The sequence below is a fragment of the Artibeus jamaicensis genome, unplaced genomic scaffold (assembly GCF_021234435.1).
Source record: "Artibeus jamaicensis isolate MK-2021 breed Jamaican fruit bat unplaced genomic scaffold, CSHL_Jam_final contig_704, whole genome shotgun sequence".
NCBI lineage: Eukaryota > Metazoa > Chordata > Mammalia > Chiroptera > Phyllostomidae > Artibeus > Artibeus jamaicensis.
Genome location: NW_026521931.1, coordinates 85787 through 112469, shown reverse-complemented (window position 1 = coordinate 112469; position 26683 = coordinate 85787). Strand labels below are relative to the sequence as shown.

Genomic DNA, 26683 nt, shown 5'->3' with positions numbered 1-26683 from the left:
ATCAAAACAGCAATTTTTTTTAAATCACTCTCAGGCCATATGAAGCTAAATTCAGTGTGGGAAGTTCTGGTACAGCAGTGCTTAACTTCACTGAACATGCTCCTGGGACCTAAAAATATCCCACATCACCCCAACCCAACCAGTCAGCCTCCTCCCCACAACATCAGACATTTCTATCATCTTCTTCCTGATTGCCATGGTGATGCAGTTGATGCCTGTCATGTCTGAGTTAAAGTCCTTTTCTCTAACTGATGTTCATGAGTCATCAAGTTGACAGTTTTGACTTTAATCCAGATAATTGTCCTAAGAGTTTCTGCCAGGCCCCCTTCACCTCCTTATTCCTTAGACTGTAAATCATGGGGTTCAGCATGGGTGTCAAAATGGCATAAAAGAGAGAGATCAACTTCTCCTGAAGGACAGAGGGACTGGAGTGGGGCCGGATATAAGTGACAATGGCCATGCCATAGCACAGGACCACCACTGAGAGGTGAGAGGCACAGGTTTGGAAGGCTTTCTTTCTGCCCTCTGTGGACCTGATCTGTAGGATGGTGGTGATGATCTTGATGTAGGACAAGAGAACCAGGCAGAATGGGGACACCAGCAGGACGATGGCAGAAACCATGATTGCAATCTCATTAGAGGAGGTGTCCACACAGGCCAGTCTGACCACAGCTAGGAGTTCACAGGATATGTGATCAATAAACTTATTTGAGCACATGGGCAGCTGAAAGGTGATTGCAGTCAGCATGACAGAGTTAACAGAGCCACTGACCCAGGAGCTGATGGCCAGCCTAGTACAGAGCCCTCCATGCATGATGACTGAATACCTCAGGGGGTCACACACAGCCACATAGTGGTCATAGGCCATCACCACCAGTAGAACAAACTCAATGCCACCCAATCCCAGGGAGAAGAATAACTGTGCTGCACAGCTCACATAGGGAATCACTTTCTGTTCAGTAAGAAAATGAACCAACATCTGGGGGCTGATGCTTGTGGCATAAGAGACGTCAACCAGGGAGAGGTTGGTGAGAAAGAAGTACATGGGAGTGTGGAGTCGGCTGTCCAGTCTGATCAGAAGGACAACGAGGAAGTTCCCCAGCACTGTCACCAGGTACATGACTACAAACAGGACAAAAAGAGACAGCTGAGTGTCCCAGTTTCTGGACAGGCTGAGGAGAATAAATCCTCTCATCTACTCTGTTTGTCTGTTTCCATTAGAAATGTCAGGATCAAAAAACTGTGGTACATATACACAATGGAATTCTATGCAGCAGAGTAGCAACAAGTTCTATGTTGGAACTGGAAATTCTATGGATGGAACTGGAAAGCATTATGCTGAGTGAAATAGGCCAGGTGCTGAAAGACAAATACCATATGATCTCACCTTTAACAGGAAGCTAAACAACAAAACAAACAAGCAAGCAGAAAAAAAAACAAAAAACAAAAAAACAAAGACACTGAAATAGAGAAAAAGGGGATAGTGACCAGAGGGGAGAAGGAAGGGAAGTTAAGGGGGAAAAGGGGGAGGGATTTGGAGGAACAAATAGGAAGGACACAGGGATGAGAACTAAGGGGGGTGGAAATGGGAGGGAGGTGGGGAGCAAGGGGCGGGGGAGGCTGGGATGGGAAAAATAGACAAAAAACTGTACTTGAAAAATAACTAAATAAAATTTTTAAAAAATTTACTAAAAAAAAAGAATGCATATTTTATATGACCTGTGAGACGTAAAGGTTTTAGATCATTTATGGGCCAACATAAGGTTTGGTGTGTATATTTATTACATCTACTCTACTCTTGCCCTTCACAAGAACATGATGTGGTCCCAGGGAGTCAGTTAAATCCAGGAGATAACACAGTGCATTTTTGGAAACTCTATCTTACCTCCGTTTCCAGAGCAGTAGGTGATAGTAGTTGACAATGGAAGGGAAAGTGATAAACAGTGATGAAAAATATTGTTCAAAGTTTAAGAACTGCCCTACATGTATGTACTATGCCAATTTATGCAGGGGGGGGAGATTTGGAAAAGACAGATGTATACTGTAAATAAGGCTGCTGTCTTATGGAAGGTTCTGGAATTAAAAAGCTGACTATGGATCTTCCTTCTATGATTTACCAGATGTGTGACTGGGTTAAAGATTTAAACTTTTACATACAAAATGGAATAATGTTGCGTAACTTACATATATATTTAAACTCAAACTAAGCAACTTATAAGGAGAGTACTTTATGAACTGTTGCAGTAAATAGGACTTCAGTGGTGTGGGTATCAGTTGCAGCATGGGAGAGACAGAGGAACAAATGTGCTTTCTTCTCATGTCCCGCCACAACTTCAGACATCAACAAAAAGAAAGCAAACCCGTTAATACACCAGAAGTCTAAAAACGTGGCTTTGATGCCTGGGGGATCTAGGGAAGAATGGGTCTTTCTGAGAATTTGCCATCTTCCAGCCTTTAGCATGAGAGGGAGGCAGGATGATTTTATCTTTTTCTTTTTATTGTTGTACCATTCCATTTACTTGTTGTGACTTGCTGTTGTTATTTTTCCACAACTCTAGCGCTTGCCTATGATCTCAGTAGAAAATATAGTATTAAAATGGCTGCTAAGGTTTTCCTGTGTAGCAGGAGGAAAAGTAAACACAACCTTTCACTTCTGTTGCACCAGAAGTAGACATTTCACTTTCCATGAATTTAGCACCTATCTTAGGGTCATCTTTGCTAGACGCTGTGATTTCAAAGGTGAATGGTACACCTCTTTGTTCATAATGCTCAAGTAAAGGAAAAAGACTCAGAACAGATTGCTGACATGGCATTTGTTTCTCCGGTGCCCTGTGCAAGCTGCCTGGAGAGCATGCCAGCCCTTGATTCACTTACGCACCTGACACTTCTCTCTGCTACAGCCCTTGTCTCATTACCAGTGAGTGATAGTGTCACATATCACCTTCAGGTCCTATCATTTCTCGCTTTAAATCTATTCTCTTTTGCTTCCTAAAATCTAGAGCAAGCTACTTAACCTCTCAAAGCTTCATATTTTTTAATCCACAAAATATAGATAATACTGGCCAACTGAAAGGGTCACTGAAAAAATCAACGCGCTCCTAGTGACTGAATCAGGGCAGGTGTACATTACTTAGTGATGGTAACTGTCTGACCTCTCATTTCAAGCTCTTACTCATGTTCAGCATCTTATCCCTTCATTTATCCCCCTTCTACCATCCTAACCCTGTCGAGACCCTGACTGATCATCTTCCCTCATTATAAAGAATATATACAAACCCAAATTGGAGAGACTATCCTTGTTATATAATTAACATTCTAATTCTCTTCTCCTTTTACAACCAGAATTGTCAAATGATTGGTGGCCACCTGCTGAGTTTATTTACTCATAGAATTCATCCCTTAAACCGTGGGAATCTCGGTGTCTTCTTTAATCTATGGAAATTATACTCTTAAAGGTCATTGTGGCTTTCTAATCATCCAATTCAGAGACATGTATTCTACTTTAGTTCTTTAATTATTGTTTAACCAATATAACTATTTGTTCCTTCAAACTCTAAATTCTATGATGCTCTTCTGTCTTGATTTTCTTTGCCTACACCCTTGGATAATTATTTTAAATTTCAAATTCTTTGCTCCATTACTATGAGTATTTTCTCAGATTCTGCTCTCAGAAGTTGTACTTTTCTTTCTACAGCTTTTCCTCTAAGGATATATCTCTACTCTAGGGATTGTTATCAATTCCATATATTAAATAGTTCACTCTCAATTCTACATTTATCTCCTAGGCTTCTCTCCAAGAGTCCTGATGCTTTCTTAAACAGCTTAATGAATGTTTCCCAAACATCACACCATCGTAACATCAATGCAGAAGCCATGGAACAAATTTTGCCACAACACGTTTCATGTCAAGATCTTGTGTCAAAATCTCAGACACAATAGTTTTTAGAACCCCCAGATCAGCTTCTAGTTTTTTTTATTGTCAGTTACTGATCTTTGTTGATTGCAGCCCATACATGTTTAACATTCTCAGGTGTTCTGCTTGTTGCAGGCCTTCCAGAACATGGATCTTTTTCAACAGATTCTCAACTATCTTTTAAGAATTTTTGCCACACTTTTTTACTTGCACTGCACTCATAGCATCATCCCTAAAAGCCTTTGGAGTCATCTGAATAGTTTCTGCAGAGAAATGTTCAAGCTTAATGCAAAATTGATGCAGATTTGTTGTTCTACTCACTCAGTTATTTTGAATGCAATGGCCACACAGTGCATGTGCTCACTTAACAGCTCTACCACCCCCACTGACTAGTACAGTGAAGTCATCATTGTTCACGCATGTGCGTTCCAGTCCACTCTCCTTGGCTGCCAGGTGACAGTGATGTCTCATTGATGTTACATTCTCATTATATTAACAATGGCTGAAATTTTTCTGGACAGACCTCATATGATAAACCCGCAACTAACATTATAGTCAATGGGAAAAAGCTACAAGTGTTTTCCTTAACATCAGAAACAAGACTGGGATGTCCATTCTTACCACTTTTATTCAACGTAGTATTGGAAGTTATAGCCATAGCAATCAGACAAGAAAAAAAGTAACAGGCACCCAAATAAGGAAGGAAGAAGTAAAACTGTCATTTTTTGCATATGACATGACACTATAGAGAGAACTCTGAAGATTCCACCAAAAAACCCCACTAGAACCAATACATGAATTCAATAGTTATAGAATACAAAATAATAAGAAATCAGTTGCATTTTTATATACCAATAATGAATTATCAGAAAGAGAAATTAAGAAAACAATCTCATACATAATTTAAACAAAAAATACCTATGAATAAATTTAACCAAGAAGGTAAAAGACTCATACTCAAAATTATAAGACCTTGAGGAAAGAAATCAAAGATACAAATAGATGAAAACATATACCAGGTTCATGGGTGGAAAGAATTAACATCATTAAATGTCCATACTACCCAAAGCAATTTACAGGTTCCCACAGAAATGTAACTTACTGGCACTTACTGAGCAAATGCTACCCTGAAATAAAATAAGGTCTACACAATTGAAAAAGAGAAAAACAAATTTAACAGATAGACTCTGAAGCACATAATATGTGTTTCTCATTCCTAATGCCCAATCTCAAAATTTCTGCTCTCTCAGAGTGAAGGTATGAACAGCCCTTTGAGTGAAGAGCCCAAACAAGCTGTGAAGCTGGGTGAGAACAAAAGAATCATGGGGTGGGCAGTAGAGAAGTCACAAACACTGTGACCATGTGACCAGTCACAGAAACAAGGCTATGCTATGTAGCATCTTTTAAATAGTTTCTTCCTTGGTGTGCCCTGGTGTGTATTTTCATTTTAGACAATTTTTTCCCTTCATTTCCTTTCTCCTACCATTCAAGACAGGGTATGTTCACAGTGGCATAGTTTTCACATTAATCCACAAGTTATAGACTATCCGGACAGGACTTTGACATTCTGAGAAAGAACAGAGTTTATCCAGAACTTCTGGTCTTAGACATGAATGCATTTTTGGCCCATCTGAGAAGGCAGCTGGTGCATTCTAGTTGTGCATTGTGTTAGATGAGAGCTTTTCAAGGAGAGGAGTTGTTAACATGGGAAGAAGAGAATATGGTGATTTGGGGTAGCCAAAGATGTAAAATGTAAGTGATATCTCTCACGTTTTTTTTTTCTACCCACCATCTGAATCCTCCTTCTATGTTTGGAGTATCCCCACTCAGGAGAGGCTAAAATGTTCTCAGCATCCCTTGCAGAAGGGACCAGGTTTGTGACCTACCCTCTGTCACTCAGGTGCTTTCGTACCAGAATTTGGTACAAAGACTAGAGATGCACAGCAGGAGAGGCCTCCCAGAATTAAATGTGGTGAGGCTGGCACTGGAGGCAGTGGTGAGTCTGGTTTCCAGAATCAGTAGAGACAGCAACGCTCCAGGGGTAGGTGCAGAACAAGCTCACTGTCTGGGCCAGGGAAAGACTGCAGTGGTGGATCCTGATGGAACCAGGCTGCGAAGTGATTTCTGACCATGTTTCAGAACCCTGGTCAGCCCGATTCGCTGAGTCTGTGAGTTTTCTTGTACTCCCTAATAAAGGTGTTTTCTGTTTAACTTAGCCAAAGTTGGCAACAATGACCACTGGATGATCATCTGGAAATATGGTAAATATCAGAGTGGTAGAATGATTGCTTTTTTTTCTTCTTTGCATTTCTCTGTTTAATTGTCATAATATAATTAAAAAGATGTTTCTTTTTGTTTGTTTACCTGACTTCTCTTTAAAACATTTCATCCAAGCTATAGTTACAGAAAAGAGACCTTGAAGAATGCTTGCAAAAATTAGCCCTGATATTTCAAGGCACCAACCCCAAGCTCACTCTCCTGCAATGACCTGCTTTGCACCAAGACGACAGCTTTGTCCTGTAAAAGCATGACTCACCAAAGATAATCAGGAATAAGTACTTCAAGCTGTCTGTAAGTGATTGCATCTCTGGATGGTTTTCAAGGCCAGCCCTCTGTCCCTTCCAGGGTCAGTTTTCCTAGCTTAAGTATTTAGAACTAATTGTAAAGATGTATTTTGGTTTGCTTTTCTAGCTACCTTTATTCTCTGGGGCAATTCTTAGCATTTCCCTCTCAATTTCCTCAATTTTTTTGTCCCAATCACCTGAAACCCAGAGGGAAGCTTCTATAGATTTGCAAAAGCATGCCATTCCTAAAAATCATATGACTAGTTCTTTACAGTCCTAATGACCTTTTGTTTTTCTAGTTCTTTTTTAAAGGAGTGAGATACATCTCCTTTCTCCTGGCCATACGGGTTTTTCTGACCATCTCTGGCTTAAAGTTCCTTGAAATTTAAAACACTTCTCAAAAGCCTCTACAATTAGCAACCAATGATGTCCACAAATTTTACACCCTAGCACTCCTATGAGAGATGTATCTAAAAAGTTGTATTCTTCCGATGTTTACAAATCATTTTCACATCATATGCAAACACTTCTAAAATTAACAGATTCAATTTTAGCTCCTAATTTGTCTGAGAACAGAAGCTTGTGAAAGTGCATCTATAGACCTTAAATCAACCTACCATAATCACAGACGACGAAATGAAAAAGCCATAATATGCAAACTACACATCCACCTAATGGGCACCAGGGAAGTTCTCCCCCCCCCCCTCCGCCGAAATGGGCCTGTGAGCTAATACCTAGAATCTAAGCAGGAGTTCATTTGGTGTAAGTGGGGAGGGGGCTCTGAGGAGTGGGAGAGATAACAAGATTGTCAATGCTGGTCATGGAGAGTGCCTCTGTAAAGGTCCTGTTGACTTCGGTTATAGGTGGGCCAAAGTTATAGCCCTATGTTGTGAGGGTGTGTGTGGGCCTTGTGGTGGTGGAACTGTTCTGTATCCTGATTGTGCTGCTTACACAGATCTACATATGTGATAAGGCAGCAGAGAAGCATGTATACATGCACAGAAATGAGTGCTTGTAAAACTGGTGAAATCTCTCTCTGACCAGTGTGGCTCAGTTGGCTGGGCATCATCCTGCAAACCAAAAGGTCACTGGTTCAGTTTCCAATCTGGGCACATGCCTGGGTTACGGGTTCCGTCCCTAGAGAAGCAACCTATCAATGTTTCTCTCTCACACTGATGTTTCTCTCCTCTTTCTCCCTCCCTTCCCGTCTCTCTGACAATACATAAAATCTTTTAAAAAAACAAAACTGGTGAAATCTGAATAAGCTCTGTGGATTGCACCAGCATCTGCTTCCTGGTTGTGATATTACACAACTAATTATGCAAGATGTGCTACCATTAGGGACAACTAAGTCAGGGGGACACAGGAATTTTCTGTGCATTCTTTGCAACTTCCTGTGAATCTATAATTATTGCAAAATAACAAGTTTTTTTTTAATTGTTGAATGATTTCATTGTTTGATTAAGCCCAATTTGCAGCTATGTTTTTTAAAATAGAGATTTTAAAAGGAAAATGTTTAAGAGTAGTTTTCTTGGATCTTGTCATAATGGGGAATTTATTTTTAATCTTTCTACCTTTATGTTTAAACTCTTTATAGAAAAATCTTAAATTTAGGTTTTAATTGTTGGGCATTTTTCTCTTGGATATCCTTCAGTTCTCTTGTTACAGAAGGAGGCCTTCAACTAATCCTGAAAACTTAAAGATATCAACCCTCCCTCACTCCAGCCCCTAAGCCATACCCCCAGTTAGCGCTAAGGTAAGAGTAGGTCCTTGGAATTTAGTGAACCACATGGATAATTAGCAAAGATGCTTCAGGGTTTTCTGATACCAATGGTCTCACTAGACAGCCCTTCTAAGCTGCCTGCCTTCTGCTGCTGTAATAGTCCATTTGTCTTGTTTGGCATTTGAAACTCACTGAAAGAACAGATTTGTTGTGTGTGTGTTTAACTAATTTGCCTAAAGGCAATGCCTTCTCCTTGCCCCACCCAGCTGGACCAGGATGGGAAAGAAGCTCAGGTGGCGTGTAAGGGCATGGTGCTCCTAATGCATTGGCAAACCCATGCCTGTGGCTAATTCTTTCCATTCCTAGAAGGCAGCTCAGCATTTTAGATTGTACTTTTTAAAGTTATTTTAATGAAAAACAACCCCCTTCCTTCTCCTTTATGCTTCTTTACCTAAGAGCCCCTTGGTGACTGTTTTAAAAAACAGGCTGGAACTAGAATTTCCAGCTGTGCAGAATGTCTGAGACACTCCCTTGAGAAAGCTGTGTCAGAACCAGTACTTACAGAAGCACTTGATCCTTTAAAAGGAAGTAAAAAGTATGTTTTAACAAAACTAAAAAAATGTTTAATGATTTTATAATTTCTTTTCACTTGAAGCCATGAATTTTCCAAGCATATGAGCCCTGCAAGCTATTGAATCAGCCTCCAAAGCAAAGCTCTGGCCCTTCCGACCCTCCAGAAAAATCCAGAAGAAAGAAGACAGATTTCTATGAATGATAATTCTCCTTTTGCTCTCTTTTCCTACTTTCTAAACCTCCAAACTGTTTATCTCTTCATCACTTCTCTGAAGCGAAATCTCCTTGTAAGCATGTTCTGAGCTGACATCATAGCACAAATGAGGAAGTTTTTACCTCTCAGACTTTCTGAAATTTGGCATCATGGATAAGAGAGCAGATGGACAGAGAGTTTCTGGGGTGGGCAAGAGTGAAGCTGTCCTGAAGGTGCCTGTGGGTGCAATGGCAGGTCTTTGTGAATGTGTGAAACCTAGGAAGCTCTGTGAGTCAGAGACACGGTGGTTCCAAAGGAGGCAACACTTTTCATAGTTGATTACCTGTTTCTGCTTTACCACACTGATGTTACTCTTGTGCCTTACTTCTCATGTCAGAGTTTCACAGTTCTCATATGCTGCTTTTTCTTCCATGACATGAAAACTGAGCTCCGGAGAAGAAAAAGAATTTCTCAGCATGACACTAAGAATTAATGACAGAGCACAGGCAGAAGTCCCCAAGTTCTCTACCTTCCACCTATTCTTTCCACTACACAGCCCCTAGAGCCGAGCACACAAGCTGGGGGGACAGAGGGTGGGGATTGGTGCCCAGCACTCAGACACAAGGGATCCAAACCTGGGAGCAGTCTCCTCTTGTGATGGCAAGTATTGATGCAACTTCTCCTCTCATCCACCTTCACTGTCCCACCTCCTCTGCACCTTCCCATCAACTCCTCTTCTTTTGAAAATCAAAATTGTATTATAATTTCCCAACAACCTGATATTCCAATGAATATTCCAAGTGAATAACCTAGGGGGGTGTACGAGAAACCCCCCCTTGGGGTTCTCCAGAGAAAACCATTAGGGTAGATAGAGAAATAGACAGATCAGTGACTCATAGATACGTAGAGATTTTCTATAAGGAGTTGGCTCACACAATTATGCAGGCCAGCAAGTCTCCAAACTTGACCTCACTTTACATGGGGTCCAGAAGCTCTGAATGGGGAGCTCTCTGGCATTGCCACTCACCAACCTCACAGGCTGCTCGGACAGCAAGAAACTTCCTTTACTACTCCAGCAACAGGAACTTTTGTCCTTGCCTAGCAACAGACCCAGCCAATGAGAAACTGCAGTGACTCTGCCAATGGGAAGCCACTACACTTCTACCTCCTGTTTTCCTATAATGGACATTATTGATAACAGCTGCTTCTTTAAAAAATATGTGTATGTATACATGTATATACAGATTTTAGAGAAAGAGGAAGAAGAGGGGAGAGAGAGAAAGAGAGAGAAACATTGATTTGCTATTCCACCTTTATGCCTTCACTGGTCGATTCATTTTTGTTTCTATTGATGAGAGAGAGGGGAGAAAGAGAGAGGAAGAAACAGACAGAGACAGAAACTTCGACTCACAGTTCCACTCATTCATGTGTGTACTCATTGGTTAACTGTGGGGGTGCTCAGCCCACAGAGCCCCCCTCCCATCTACCACGGATGAGAATAAGTCTACCAAGACAAGATCAGCCTGGAGAGAAGAGGTGGCCAATCTCTCGGAGGAGAAGGGTCATCAGCTGTTCCTCAATGGGCTTTTATTGGGTCAATTTGCATAGGAGTACAGGTAAATCTCATCAGTCATTGTCAGGCAGTAGTGATCAAACAACAGATAACATTCAAAGAACAATGAGAGCTTATTCAGAGTCTGGGTCATTTAGCTAAAGGGCCACAAATTTTGAGAAACAAACTCATTTCATGCTTGGACCCTTATCAGAAAACTGAGGGTCTTAGCAAAGCAGGTTTCACAGAATTTTATGCATTCTTTCTTAGGCCTGATCTTCCCAGGGAACCCACCCTTTCCAGCACAAGGCTGCACCCACCTCTGGCATTGTTTCAGGCTTAAATCAGGCAGGTGAAGTAAGGCAACCAAGAGATTAGGAGACTTCTTGCAGACAGAATGAGGACTCAGGCTATGTTAAAGCCAAGGGGTGAGGGTCCATCACCCCCTTTTTTATAACCCCAAGTCCTTCCCTGAGGGCCCCTTCTCAATTGTGCCTGTCTTAGGTCGTCCCTCTCTTGAGGAATCTTACCCATCATTGGCTAACCAGTCATCTGCCCAGAGCTAAGCAAGGTGAAGTAAAAGGGGGCAGAGATAGCGCCCTTGCCAGGAAGATAAGCTTTGTCTCCTTAGTGGCTTATAGTCCCAAGGTCTCTTTACTCAGCCTTTGCAATGGTGGGTTACAGCTTCTGAAACCATGCAGGTTGGTTCCCAACAGTTGATTCCTGCATGCACCCTGACCAGAGACTGCAACCTTGATGTATTGGGAAGATACTGTAGCCTACTGAGCACCACACCAGGTCCTTCTAACTCCCCTTTTTTCTCTGTAAAGTAACTTTCTGATTCTTTGTTCCCTGGACTTGCCTATGGTTTGCCATAGATGGCATGTCCTGAATTCCAATTTCTCTGTCATTCTTTAACAAAAACATTTTTATTGGTAAAATAACTGGCTGGATTTTGTTTGTTTTTTAGGGTCAACAAAGCTGAGCTGGCAACTTGGAGACTCAGGAGAGCTGATGTCGTAAATCCAGTCTGAAGGCCAACAGGTTAAAGACCTAGGAAGAACTAATATTCTGTTAAAGTCTGAGGGCAATGTCCCAGTTTAAAGGCAGAAGAATCCTCTTACTGACCAGAGGGTCCACTTTTTTGTTCAACCACTGCTCTTTCTCCCTCATCTGCTTTGCTCTCAAAATCTTTTTGCCCTTCACTCACTTCCCTGCCAAAGTCTAATCTCCCTCAGAACCACCTGCAAGGCCTGGCCTGAGATTGGAGGGCAAACATGGGGGTTCGTTTTTCAGGTTTCTAGAAATCAGCAACCCAGCCTCCCAGGCACAGAGGGATGGTTTCTGACTACAAATCCTTTGAGGGTGAAAGGCAAAGCCAATGCCTGGGCAAGTTTGAGAGGTTGAGTGGGGTGTCTGGGGAAACCTGTGGGGGTTTAGGGACTGCAGACTGAGTGTTCCTAAAAGACTGGGGCTCCTTGGCGTGAGCACTTCCTCTTTCTCATTCTCTCTGCCAAGACAGCTGATATCTCTCTTACCATATCCCTCTTCTTCTCAGAAACTGGGAACAAGGACACACCCCTGCCCTCCCTATTCTCTCTCAGACGCACCCCCAGAACCCACCATTTTTAGTTGGTCTTGTTCTCCCTGTGTATTTGGTCACAGTTTCAGGGCAAAAACATATCATCCCATCTCTTCCTTCATAAAAAATGGAATACTGACATGCAGGCGGCAGAAAGGGTTAGCACAGGCAGAGATGAGCATGACCTTGACATTCAGATGCCCACTTAAGGCTCCAGTGCTGTCAGTACAAAACCCAGGAAGCCAGGATGCTGGGAAGTCCCCTAGGCTTTGTTCCATGTGCATGCATGTGTCATGTGTGTTATGTGTGTGGGGGGGGGTTGGGAGGAGCCAGGGCCAGAACAGACTGCAGACCTCCTCCACCCTGCAAGCAAATGCAGAGGACAGACCTCAGCCAGCAAATTCCCTGCCAGTAGGGGCCAGGCCATTTTGCTCAGTTCCTGTCCTCTCCCAGCTGCTTCCTCTCACCCTAGGCCCCTCGCCCCTCCTCCCCTGATGTCATAGACCTGCACTTTGTGGACTGGCTCTGGAACTGGGGAGGAAAACAGAGCCTGGGTGAGGGCTTACGGAGGGAAGTGGGGAGAGGGCAGCCCATGCAGACTGGGAACCTAGTACTGGCAACCTAGTACCGGCAGCCTCTGAGAGTTTCAAATGTCCTTTCTCACCTATTGTCTCATGTATTTCAACAACTCTAAAAAAGCACCTGACTTTTAAGGGGCAGTAGGACAGTGGCAAGTGTGCTATTGATAAGGTGTTCCACCCACTACACTTTCTACCTGTAAAGAACTAAACTATCTGGGGGGTGAAGATGAACCGTGCAGAAGACAGAAGATGAACAGAAAGACCCAAGGAAAATGAGCATAAAAGCGGAAGTGGGATTTAGAATTGAGGACGGCCTATTAGATCCAGGATGGAAAGGTAACGAACAGGTTAAACTTGCTAAAAAATAAGTGAGAGGGGAGAAGCAGAGAATGAGACGTGGCAGCAGAGGCAGAGGCTCACAGGAAGAGACAGCTGGCGTTGAGGCTGATGAGATTGTTGGCTCGGGTCAAGGTGCCCCAAGCCAAAGCAGCTGGGAGAGGCAAGGAGATGGATTCTCCCCTGGAAACTGCAGAATGCGCACGGCCCTGCCTAAACCTTGATGTCAGCCAGCCAGACGCTGGCTGGACTTCTGACCTACAGAACTCTACGAGAACAAAGACAATAAGCCTGTTGTTTCAAGCCACTAAGTTTGGGGGCCTTTGCTGCCACGGCCAAAGGAAGTGCATGCGCTTCCCAGCGGGTGAGCAGAGGGTGCCACAGTGCCTTCCAAGTAACAGCCACACCTTTTCTCTCCCTCGCGTTTAATATTTGTCACCTATTTATTGGTTGGTAGACATTTTAATCCCCTCCTGTTTTACATAAATCATAAAACAATATATGTGATATTTACAATTCTTTAGTTATGAAGATCGGTATCAATAGCCAATTCTTCACGCTTAGCCCTGCCCTTATACAAGCGATACGCGATCTTCTCATAAGAATGTAATCATACGCTCCATTTTAATACAACTTGGTTCTTTTAATGAAAAAGTATACCTAGGAGCCACAGATTTTTTTACTCCTCCTTGGCAATGTTTGTGCGTAATCTTATACAAAAAAAAAATTGTATCATCGTTTGGCGACCTCTCACTTATTCGTAAATAGCCTCACGGGTTTAGTTTCCCACAACTGCCTGCCTCACTCTCGCGGAGGGCGCCAGTGTCTCCGTACTGGATTTAGGGGCCGCATCTTCCTGCTGAAACGGACACAAAGGGGGCCCTCTGCAATCCCTGGGTGGCAGGCCTGGCTCCTCCCCCCACAGGCGAGGTCGCCAATCAGCTCCCAGAACTTCGCCCACCTCGCCTCCCCTTCCCCCTGCAGTTTTCCACGTCCTAGGTTTGGTCCAACGCCCAGTCCCTTCTCTGCTGAGAAGCTCTTTCCCCTGGGGAACCGCCGCCGCCTCCTCCTAACCAGTCCTCTCTGCCCCCGAACCCGCTGCAGGGATCCACGGGGCAAACGGTGAGTTGGGGGGTCAGCGATAATTCTGGACCGAGAGCCGCTTGGAGGTGGCCTGGGCGGGGGAGGGGGAGGTGTGGTGAAAGCCCGGGAGGCTCTGTGTCCGTTTGTGGGGTCGGCAGGGGTGGGGACTTTGTGTGGGGCCTCTGCGTGTCTCGGATGGGCGGTGGCAGGCGTGTTCCACGCAGCATTCCTTGCTGTTTACCTCTGGGATCCTACTCTGGTGTCTCCCTGTAGCTCAGTCTTTCTTTCTTGCCTCATCGTTATTCACCCTGGCTCATCAGGAGGCTCAGACCCACTCTTTTCTTGTAATCTTATTATTTGTTTGTTTGTTTGTTTGTTTATTGGTGGGGGTGGCGTTGCGCTCTGCAAAAGCTATTGTGATTTGAGCTCAGAGAAAGCACGGAGGCGAAGTCATCTGGGACTCACTCTTGAATTGAGGGTTGTAGTCTGCTTCTGCAGAGCCCTCCCTCCCTCCCCCAAGGTTAAAGTCCTCTCCTACCCCTGCGCTGTACGTGAGGCCCCAGACCATCTGCGGCGGGGGAGGGAGGTGCAAGGGGCGAGTGGGAGGAGGGCTGGTGCTGAGAGTGGGTGCAGGGAATCCTGTGGAATGTTTAGTCTGGAATGTATTTGGCCTTCAGGTAAGTTACCCAGTAAACAGCGCCCTAAGCTGGCCTCTGCGTTGACTCAACCTGCAACGGAGGGAGAAGACCTTAAGTATAAGAGATTTACTGATGGGACAATCACAGAAACTACCGGAAGAAGAGCAGGTCTAAATAAACTTAAAGGACATAGTATCTGTCTGGTTGACCATCCATCCTTTTACACTCCAAGCTATTTATTTGCCAGTTGATATCATTTCAATCCAGTAGTTCGCCTTAACTGCAGTTCCGAGGTTTCAGTTACCCGTGGTCAACCATGGTCTGAAAATATCAAAGAAAAAATTCCAGAAATAAGCAATCCATAAGTTTTAAAACTGCAGGCTGTTTTGAGAAGCTTGGTGAAATCTGGCGTGGTCCCTAGTGGTCTTAACCAAGATACCTCAGCCATAAGATCCACTGTCAGGTATTCTAGTGATGGTGTTCAATCAAGTAGCCCTTAGTTTACACATCAGGTTTTTTTTTTTTTTTTGTTTTGTTTTTGCCACATGGTCCTATGTATACGGACGTAACCTAATCTCAAAAGTGACACCCCATCAGTTGGCCATCTGTTCATTAGAAGTGAATCACTAGATTCAGCTCACACTCAAGGGGAAGAGGTTATTACACAAGAGGAATACCCAAAGGCAGGAATAATTGGGGACCCCCGCTAAAGACTACCTACTACAGGCGTGACTAACAAATAACGCTGTCCTCTAGCATTCTTGTGCACGACTTCTGGTTCACATGGGCAGGCGTTACCCTGGAGTATACACCAGTGTCGAATTCCTGAGTTTAAAGATTTGTGCATGTTCATCTTCATGAGGTTATTTCTGAGCTGTTTTCAAAATGTTGAGCCATTCTGCACCCCCTCTAGCAAGACATGAGAATTCCTACATACTTGTAGCTCCACATACTTGGCATAACTTCGCATTATGAAATTTCATTTTTAGCCACCCAAGCAGGACGGAGGTAGCGTTCCCTTGGGATTTTGATTAGCATTTCTCTGCTAAGTAATGAAGCTGACCGTCTTTTTACTTGTTGAAAAGTGATGGTGCTTTCTCTCTGATAATTCTGGGTTGTTTGTTCTCATTTTCATATTGGGTTGCTATTTCTTATTTTGACTCATTCTAGGATATATACATTTTAGTGTATGTGCTGTCCAAGCAAGCACTGGGATGCTTTCTTTATAAAAACTGAATGCTAATCAATCCCTTGTTAGCTATATGTGCTGCAATTATCTGCTTTTAATTGATGCTTAGCTTTTCTTTCTGTCTCTTTCCATGAACTAAGTCTTGAATTTTTAAGTGACCAGGACTCTTTCTTTTATAGTTTGTCTCATTTGAGAAAATTGTTTTCTCAAGGTAGTCAATTAATTTGACTGTGTTTTCCTCTAACAGCTTTTATCGTTTTGCATTTGGCAATCAGTCTTAATCTACGTGGAGTTTGATTGTTACCGTTTTTATTGTATGTGGGCGATTGTCCCATCACCAGTGATCTGCATGAATCTCGTTTTCATATATGCGAGAATTGGTTTTGAGTGCACTGCTCTCTTATTGCCTGTTTGTCTAACTCTGCACCAATCTTAAATTATTTTTAACTGCTAGAGTTTTATAATAAGTCTTACAACCTAGAAGGAAAGATTTTCCCGCCTCTTTATTCTTCTTCTGGACTGTTTTTAGCAGTTTTGGATCTTCGATCCTCCATATAAATATTTAAACAACAAAACAAGAAACAAACACACAAACCTGCTAGAATTCTGGTTGATACTAAATTAATTCTATACGTCAATTTGAGGAGAAATGACCTCTTTAAGATGTTGAATCTTTCCACCTATGAACTTGGTGTATAATGCTATTTATTTAGCCTACTTTAAGGTTTTGTAACATTTTTCATTGCTTTCCTTTTTTTTTGTTAAACTTATTCACCTAAGTAAATTATTATATTGCCATAAATGTTTTCTTTTATAAAAATCGCATTTTTTAGCTTTTTGTTGCTGGTCTGTAGAAAAGCAATTGCCTTTTATATATTGATTATACATCAAACTTAATAAACTCCATTAATAATTCTAAATTTACCTAGAATCTTTCAGATTTGCTACACAAGTGGTCATAATATCATCTGAAAATAATGAGTTTGTTTCTTCCTTTTCAATACTTACAACTTTAATTTCTTTTTTCTTTTATTGTCTTACTGCATTGGCTAGCACCTCCAGTGTAATGTAAACAAAAGTAGAGTAGGGCATTCTGTTTTATCCTTAAGATAATAAAGAGGAAGATTTCACTATATCAAATTTAAATGTTGCATTTACTATGGTTATTTTGTAACTTTGTCCCATGATAAGAAGGTTCAGTTCTTTTTATGGTAAGCACTTTTATACTTTTATTATGCAATGTTTTATGGATTGCTCCTATAGTTATTGATTTTTTAAAATAATTTTTCTTTAAATGTGTTAATATGGTAGACTATAGTATTCAATTTTTAATGTTAAGTCAATTTTACACCCCTGGAATAAATGCTATATGGTTAATATATGAAAACTTTTATGTATAGATATAAAGATAAGCGTTATATATTTGCACATATATGTGAGTTCACATTGGCCTGTAATTATCCTTTTTGGTACTAACCTTATCTGCTGATGATATCATCTCATAAGATGGGTAGTATTCACACTATTATTATTCTCTGGAAAAATCTGCGCAAGATTGGAATTATCTGGTCTGAATATTTGCTCAAACCACAAGCAAAGCCCTCAGCACTTTGAGATTATTTTGTCAGAAGATATTAAACTTACTGGTTCAATCACTGTAAGGATTATAGGACTGTTTAGGTTTTCTTATGGAGTCAATTTTTATAAATTGTATTTTCATAGATGTTAACCATTTCATATAAATACACATTCAAAATAGAACAAAGGTGTTCATGATATCTTGTTACATGTTTATATATTTCCCTCATCTAGTATTATGACTGCATTCTCATTATTAATGTGTATATGTTTCTCTCTCTGTTTTGATTAATTTTGTCAGAACTTGTACTACTTTATTAGCTCTTTCACATACAAAAAAAGTCTATTTTTATTGGTTGTTATTTATTTTATGATTTCTTCCTATCTTTGAATTTTTTGTTATTTATTTTCAATAAATAAGCTAAGTATATGCTTAGCTTATTACTTTTGAGCTTTTCTTTCTTATAAAAGATCTTCAGGCTATAAATTGGTGTCACTTTTTTGGTATATGTCATGAGTGTTTACATAAGTGTTTTGCTATTACATAGCTTTAATTATTTATAATTCCCATTATGGTTTCTTATTTAACTATGAATTTTTAAGAAGCAAATATTTTAATTTCCAGTCACTTACCTAAAGATTCTTTTATCTCATAGTAAGTGTTGCCTAACTAATTTATAATGTAATCAGAGAATATATGATACCAATTCTTTCGATTTATTGAAGGTAGTTCTATAACCTAGCATATGGTCAGTTTATTTGTCTACTTGAAGATAATTTGTAGTCTCTAATTATATGACCTATATATACCTTTTGAAATTTATTTATTTATTTTTAGAGAGAGGGGAAGAGAAGGGGAAAAAAAGGGAAAGAAACATCAATGTGTGGTTGCCTTTCACCACCCCCTACTGGGGACCTGGCCTGCAACCTAGGCATGTGCCCTGACTGGGAATCAAACTGGTGACCCTTTGGTTCACATGCCCAGGCTCAATCCACTGAGCCACACCAGCCAGGCACATGTACCTTTAGAACAAGTGTGTTAATTATGCAGTCCAGATCTGCCATATCTTCACCAATTTTTAATCTGCTTGAATAACCAATTACAAAAGAGAAGTATATTAAAATCTGTCACTATAATGGTTGATTTTGAAATTTCTCACTATAGATCTGTATGTTTTTACCTTATATATTTTGAGGCTATATTATTAGTGAATTGGAGTAAATTGAAAATTTTATCATAATATAGGGATACAATATTATGGCTACCAATGAACTCCTTTCGTTTTAAATTCTTAATTTGGTCAGAATTAAACTAAGGTTTCCTTGATTTACATCATCCTCTGACTTTAAATCTTTCTAAATCTGTGTTTTAGGTATATATGTCAAGAAACTTATCTGTATTTTTTCAATCCTGGGTTTTTTAATTATTGCTGGATCATTTATAATGTGTCATTGAATAATTTAGTTGTAAAATTTATTGTAGTTAGTAATACAATTAGATTTATTTTTACCATTTTATTATTTGCTTTTTATTTTTCTGCTATATCTCTCTTTTTCTTCCTCCCTTTTTTCTCCTTATTTGCTTCCCCATTTTACTCCTCCTCTTACTTGGAAGTTACCTGTTGTAATGTTTTAGGTTGAATGTTTTAGGATTATTCTAGTTATATAACATACTTAACTCATATAATTGACAAATAAAAATATATATAGTGTGCAATGTGATCTTTAGATATATGTCCACATTGTGAAATGATTACCACAATCAAGCTAACTAACATATTGGTCACTTTGCAGTTTACCCCTTCTTTGGTGAGAACAATTGAGATGTACTCTGTTAGCAAATTTGAAATGCACAATAATGCAGTATTATTAACTGTAGTCACTATACTATCTATATATTAGATATTCAGAATGATTCATCTTACCTATCTGAAACTTTGCAAACTTTGACCAATATTTCTGCATTTTCCCTACTCCCTAGCTCCTAATAACTGTGATGCCATTCTCTGCTTTTATGAGTTTGACTTTCAGATTCCACATATAATTGTGGTCATGTAGTATTTGCCTTTTTCTGTCTGAATTACTCTGAAACTTAGCATAATGTCTTCAAGTTTCATCCATCTTGTTGCAGATGGCAGGATTTCCTTCTTTATTATAGCTAAATAAATTCCACTGTATGTATGTACCGCAATTTCTTAATCCATTCGATTGATAGACACATAGGTTGTTTCCATATCTATGAATAATGCTGCAGTAAATATGGATGTCCAGGTCTTTCTTCCAGGTCCTGATTTATTTCATATGAATATATACTCACAGGTAGCATTGCTGGATAATGTGGTTCTACTTTTAACCTTTTGAGGAACCTCTATATGTACCGTTTTCTACGACTGTTAAATGTGCAGGCACACCAGCATTGCCAAGGGCTCTCATTTCTCCACATCCTCACCAACAGTTATTACCACTTGGGTTTCTGATACTGGCTCTTCTGGCCGCTGTGAGGTATCTCATGCTTTAAATTTGCATTTCCCAGATGACGAATGGATTTGAGGACCTTTGCGTGTGTCTCTTGGTTGTCTATATGTGTTCTTTTGAGAAATGTCTATTCAGGTCCACTACTCATTTCGTAGTTGGGTTATTTGTTTTGTTGCCATTGAATTGTTTGAGTTCCTTGTATACTTTGGATGTTAACCCCTTATCAGATTTATGGTTTGCAAATATTTCCTCCCATTCTGTAGGTTGTCCCCGTCATTCTGTTGAGGGTTTCCTTTGATGTGCAGATGCTTTTTAGTTTAGTTTACTAAACCAGATATAGTCCCACTTGTTTACTTTTGCTTTTGTTGCTTGTTTTAGGGTCATATGCAAAAATTTTATTGTCCAGATCAACATCAAGAAACTTTTCTCTCTGTTTTCTTCTGTAGTCTTTAATGAATTTTTGGGTTGGTTTTTACACAGTGAGGTAAGAGCCCAAATGCATTTTTCTGCATGTGGATATCTAGTAATTCCAACAGCATTTATTGAAGAGACTACCCTTTCCCCATTGTGTGTTCTTCACACTTTTGTTAAAGATCAGCTGAAAATATATGTGTGAGTTTAGTTCTGGGCTCTCTATTCTGTTTCACTGGTCTATAAGTCTGAGTTTTTTAAAAGATTTTATTTATTTATTTATTTTTGGAGAGAGGGGAAGAGAGGGAGAAAGAGAGGCAGAGAAATATCCATAAGTGAGAGATACATCAGTTGGTTGCCTCTTGCACGCCCCCAACTGGATACCTGGCTCACAACCTAGGTATGGGCCCTGACTGGGAATCAAACTAGTGAATTTTGGTTCTTAGGCTGGCACTCAATTGACTGAGCCACACCAGCCAGGGCTATAAGTCTGTTTTTATGCAAAGGCTATACTGTTTTTGATTGTTATAGCTTTGTTGTATTGTTTGAAAACAGGTGCTGTGAGGCCTCAAATTTTATTCTTAAGTTTTCCTAGGCTATTTGAATTCTTTCGTGGTTCCATATGAATTTTAGGATTTTTTTTCTATTTTTGTGGAAAATGCCATTGGATTTTTTGCATTGAATCTGCAGATTGCTTTGGGTAGGGTAGACATTTTAACATTATTAATTCAACTAACTCATGAACGCAGAATATTTTAAATTTATTTGTGTCTTCAATTTGTTTTATCAGTGTTTTATAGTTTTCAGTGCACAGATCTTTTACCTCCTTGGTTAAATTTCTAAGTATTTTATTGTAATTGACTCTATTATAAATAGCATTGTTTTCTTAATTTTCGTTTTAATACTTTGTTGTTAGTGTATGGAAACCCAACTGATTCTTTATGTTAATTTTGTATTCTGTAATCATACTGATTTGTTTGTTAGTTCTTGCAAGATTTTTGGTGGAGTCTTTAGGATTTTCAGTATACAAGATGATGTCATATTCAGAGACCATTTAACTTCTTCCTTTCCATTTGGATGCCTTTTATTTCTTTTTCTTGCCTAATTGCTCTGGGTAGAACTTCAAGTACAATGTCGAAAAGAAGTGATGAGAGTGGGCCTTTTGTCCCTGATCTTTTAGGAAAAGCTTTCAGCTTTTCATCCCTGAGTCTGATGTCAACTGTTGGTTCGTAATATATGGCCTTTATTATACTGGGATATATTTCCTGTATATCTAGTTTGTTGAGGATTTTTATCATAAAAAAATTGTTGTATATGTTCCAACTCTCTTTCTGGATCTACTGAGATGATTATATGATTTTATCCTTCATTTTGCTCATGTAGTATATAACACATTTGTTGGTTTGCAGATATTGAATCTCCCTTGCATTTCTGGAATGAATCTCACTTAATCACGATCTATGGTCCTTTCATGTACTGTTTAATTCAGTCTGGTAATATTTGTTGAGGATTTTTACATCTGTGTTCATCACAGATGTTGGCCTATAATTTTCTTTAGTAGTATCCTCTGTCTTTGTATCAGAGTATGGGTAAGGTTCAAAGAATGCAATAACTTTAAAAAATCTTTATTAATCCTCATCTTGCAGCTAGGCTGTTATTATTATATATTTTATTTTATTTTGGTATGATCTTATGGCCCATAAGACATTATATGTGTGTATATACGCAGTCAATATTAACCTACTTGCCCGTGCATTTACTCTTTTCAGTATTCTCCGTGCTTTCATGTGGTTATGGGCTCCTATCTGGAATACTTCTCCTTAATCTCAAGGAACTCCTTTTTGTATTGCCCACAAATTCTCTCAGCTTCTGTCTATAATTAATTAGTATTTTTTGGCATTCATTTCTCCTGTGCACAGAAATTTAGGTTGGCAGGTTTTATCTTTCTTTTTTAAATCCATTCCATTGTGTTTGGGTTTCCATCATTTCTTGTGAAAAGTCAGCGATATTATTGTGCCTCCGAATGGAAAGGTCTTTCATGTCTGGCTGATTTTCAATTTCCTCCCTGAATCTGCTTTTTAGCAGTTTGACTGCGATGCGCCTACTGTAGTTTCCTTTTGTTTTTAATCTACTTAGGGAATGTAGAGGTTTTTCTATTTGAGTTTTGATGTTTTTCATCTCTTTCAGGGAATTTTCAGTCATGAATTGATAATATATTGCTTCTGTATCGCTCTCCCTCTCCTCTTCTGGGACCCTAATACACATGATTCATAACCTCCTTTTGTGTCTTAGTGTTCTGTTATGGCCTTTGTATTTTACCTCCTTTCATCTCTTTGTGCATCATGATTTCTTCCCTGTGTCGTCGTGAAGTATTTTCTATTCAACGTTGTGACACTTCACCCATTCTCTGGTCATTTGTGTCTAATATGCTATTTAAGTCAACTATCGAATTCCTGATAACGATTATTATTTTTTTAGTTTCCATTTTACTCTCTCATGAGTTTTACACCCATCCTGAAATCCTCCAGCCTTGTCTCTGTCCTACAGGAACTTATCGTTCACAGCTGTGATAAAGCCAGTCGCCGGTAACAACTTGGATTTCTGAACCATCTGCGAGTCTGTTTCTGCTGTCTGTTGTTTTCCTGAGTTCTTGGCAATGTAGCCTGATTTTTAGCCTCCCTCTAAATTTTTCACTGGATGCAGGACATTGGCAATGAAAAGTTACAGGTTGCTGTTGTTATTTTTACAAACAGAAATTTTTTCAGGGATGGGGGACAGATAAAGTACCAGCAGATTAATTTCATACTATCAAGGGCTAGTTTAAAGCTTTCTTAGAACTGGTCTGTTTTAGGTTTTTCCTTCATCCAAGAAAATAGTCCTTACTCCTAAGGCGTCATTCTTATTCACAGGCAGTGGAATTTCTTGTATCTCAACAGAAAGCAAAGTGCGTTGGGAAGAATCATTTACTTTGGTAGGAGATGACTTCCACTGCCTTATCCCCGGACAGTGCAGCTGTTGAAATGTCTGCTCAATTGTTATTGGATTTTAGCCTTTTTTTTCCTGTGGTTTTTAGAGGTGAGGGTGGAGGGAGAGTCTCCCAGAACCTGCATAGCTGTGGAGTCAGCCAGTGACTTAAGGGGAATTTGGACATAGATGTTCAGATTCACGTCTCTGAGATTTCTTCTTCTCTGAAGTTTTGCTGAGTTCTGGTGGTTTGAAGTGTGTAAAACTGACACTTTCCCTTTGGCCTCATCACCGTTACCCTGCACTGGGCACTGGAAAATGCCCTGAAGGAAAAGGCCATAGTAGGAGTAGCACTTCAATCCTATTTGCCTTGGCTCAGGATCTAAGCTTTTCAAGTTCTGCTTGTTTTGTTGGCTTTTCAGAGTCTTCCATTGTTCCCTGTGTCTTGTCCAACTTCCACTGCTGTGTTCAGCAGGAGGGTTGTTTCAGCCAAGGTATTGTCTCAGCGCCAGAACTGGAAGTCTCTTGCTCTTTTGTCCGACATCTCACATTATCAAAGACTATTTCATTTCTTCTTGTGATACATCCTTTAGAATTTCTGCAAAGCAGATCTTTTATAATAACCCCCCAGTATTTGTTGGTCTGAGAATAAAATGTTTAAGAATCTTGTATTAGAAGGTGGCACCGGGGTGGCATTATAAGTGGAAAGCGGGGAGGGCCGTACCTGGGTCGCGTCCGGTGTTGGACCGTGTGCATGGCGCTGCTTGGAGCACTGCGGTGCACATCTTTTCGCGGCACCTGTCTGCATTTCTACCGGATAGATACCTAAGGGTAGCATTACTGAGTGGCCCTATTTTATTTATTATTTTAAGATGACTTTTATAATGTTTAAAAAGTACAAAACGTCTAAAGAAAAAAATTACTGGTCAATCCTTCTCACTTCCTGAAGTCCCCAAATATGGCTTTATTTTTTCTGTCAGGTAAACATTAAAAAGTAGAATCAAAAACTTTTCATGGACAATATAGATTGAAATCATTCTTCAGGTATGATGAGCTCACTCTTTGAAGAACCTCATAAGGTTTTGTAGTATGGGATTTTAATAAATTGTGCATTCATTCCTACATTACTGCGTATTTACAGAACTTAATACCTCAAGAGTTATTTCAGTACTTTAATGATTTCATCGAAGTCTCTATTACTCAGGGCAAAAACTGGAAAGAAAACCAGAAACTCTAGAGGAATTAGAAATAGGGAAGGATATAGGATTTATTTTTTTAAGATTTCATTTATTTATTTTTAGAAAGGAGAAGGGAGGGAGAAGGAAAGGGAGAGAAACCTTGAGGTGTGGCCACCTCTCGTGCCCTGCACTGCCCCCTCCTGCCCCGGGCACTGGGGACCTGGCCACAACCCAGGATTGTGCCCTGACTGGGAATTGAAGTGGCAACCTTTCGGTTCCCAGGCTGGCACTCAATCCACTGAGCCATACCAGCCAGGGCAGAATATAGAATTTAAAATTGAGTTAGTAATGTGAAGTCTGAAACAGAGAAGAGAGGATAAACCCTGCTGAAATCTGGGGAGATATAGAAAGAAAACAAAATGGCTAAGGAACAAAATGAAAAGCAAAGAGAAGAAAATTTACAATACGGGAAATCTGTACCTTAATCAGTTGTCTACATCAAGTTGCTGTTTGTTTTTTGTTTGCTTTTTGTTTGTTTTTGCGGAGTGATCCTAGGCTTGCCTTCCTCAGCCCACATACTGTACATCTATTCTGTCCTCCAAATCCATCAAGTGGACATTATGGAGCACCTGTTTATGGCCACATGAAGTGGAGAATCGAAAGAAGACAAAAAAACCCACAAAAAAACACACCCAACTCTTGGCTTATGCTTCCTCCACTTTGAAGAATTGTAATGAAACCCTGAAGTAATTACAGGATGTGGTACTCCATCCCCTTTACCACTGAATCCACATTCCCGTGCAAGGTCCGCCTGGACACTGGTTTGTGGTCAGGAGAAAGCCTTTTAATGATCTCTGCCTAGGGCCCATTTGGCCTGGGCATAGGGACCTCCTTAGGTGCCCAGGGCACAGAGGCCAGAGCTGGGAGGGGGGGGGGAGGAAACCAGAGAATGTCCAGCAACCACACCAATCATTCAGGGCTTTGGGGCCAACCATAAAAAGGAACAAGTGGTTTCCCCCCAGGTCCTGAAGTTGAGCTCTCAAAACTAGATGAGCAGACACAGATTCAAGGCAGGACCTGGCTCAAATGTCGGTGCTGGATTCTATTCTTACTCGGTCAAAGTGAGTCAGAACTAGGAACAAAGCTCAAGAAACCCACACAGAGGGAGAAATCGTATTTATAGCATGGTCACTACCAGCTGTCTGAGCAAGGGTACTTCTCTATTTTTAGTTGATTGAATTTGTTTTTATCACAAAATAATACATTAAAATAATACCATTAAAAGTTTTAGGAGATATATGAAGAAAATACTTAAAAGTAAGCTACTCTTTCCTGTCTGAAGTACTGATTCTAATAATTTGATGTCTGTTTTTCAAATGCTTTGTATATTTACATGAGTACATAAAATATATTTTGCATTTTTGTACAAAAATGCAAACTGCCCGTTTTACCACCACCTTAAATGTTTACTTAAATTATGATGTATAAATATAGCCTAGCTTCTGGCAAATACAGAGATTTAACTCGTTCTTGCAAATAGTTGTGCATTACTTTACATAAAGATTTATCATACTTCATCAGTCACTCCCTTGTTGGAAAATAGTCTCACGGGTTGATTTTTCAACAAATTGCCCTGCCGCGCCCTCCGTGCAGGCGCCAGCGAGCCCGTCCTAGATTTCGTGCAAAACCTGACACAAAGCCCGGCCTCTGCTGTCTGCGAAGGTGGGGGCGTCCAGGCCCCGCCCCCACTGCCGCGGCTGCCAATCAGCTCCCGGCCCCCTCCTCCCCCTAATCTGCACAGCAAACCACCTCCCCCTGCGGGGTCCTACCAACACCACCACTAATTTCCAAATACCCGGGGGTCTGTCCCTTTTCCTTGTCACGTCTCTCCAGCGGAGGCCCGTCCCCCTCGGGAGGAGCCCGGTGTGGAAACTGCTGGACAGCCGGTGAGTCTTGTTCAGCGATGGTTTCTGGAACCGGAGCAGGCCTGGGGCACAGCGACCCAGTGCAATGGTCCCGGATGGCAGACGGGGAGTCTGGGCCGGCACTGGGCAGGGGGCGCTGCGGGCCGCGGGGTCGGGTTTGGGGCCTGAGACCGCTTCGGCCTGGGGAGGCGCACGTCTTTCAAAGGTTGCCTGCGGTTTCTCCAT

General features: G+C 40.7%; 1 protein-coding gene and 1 pseudogene across 2 annotated transcripts in view; one reads left to right on the top strand and one right to left on the bottom strand.

The window, feature by feature from the left end:
• Positions 1-265: 265 nt before the first annotated feature.
• Positions 266-26683, bottom strand: LOC119062749 (olfactory receptor-like protein OLF3; annotated as a pseudogene).
• The window catches only part of TCAF1 (TRPM8 channel associated factor 1), a 41674-nt gene continuing 28968 nt past the window's right edge, over positions 13978-26683 (top strand). Inside the window, exon 1 of one of the 2 annotated variants that reach the window (XM_037163821.2) lies at positions 13978-14139. The gene's annotated coding sequence lies outside the window, so the exon portion shown is untranslated. Of the gene's footprint in view, positions 14140-26319; positions 26480-26683 lie in introns of those variants that run through there. The other variant, XM_053671813.1, reaches the window with a different exon arrangement.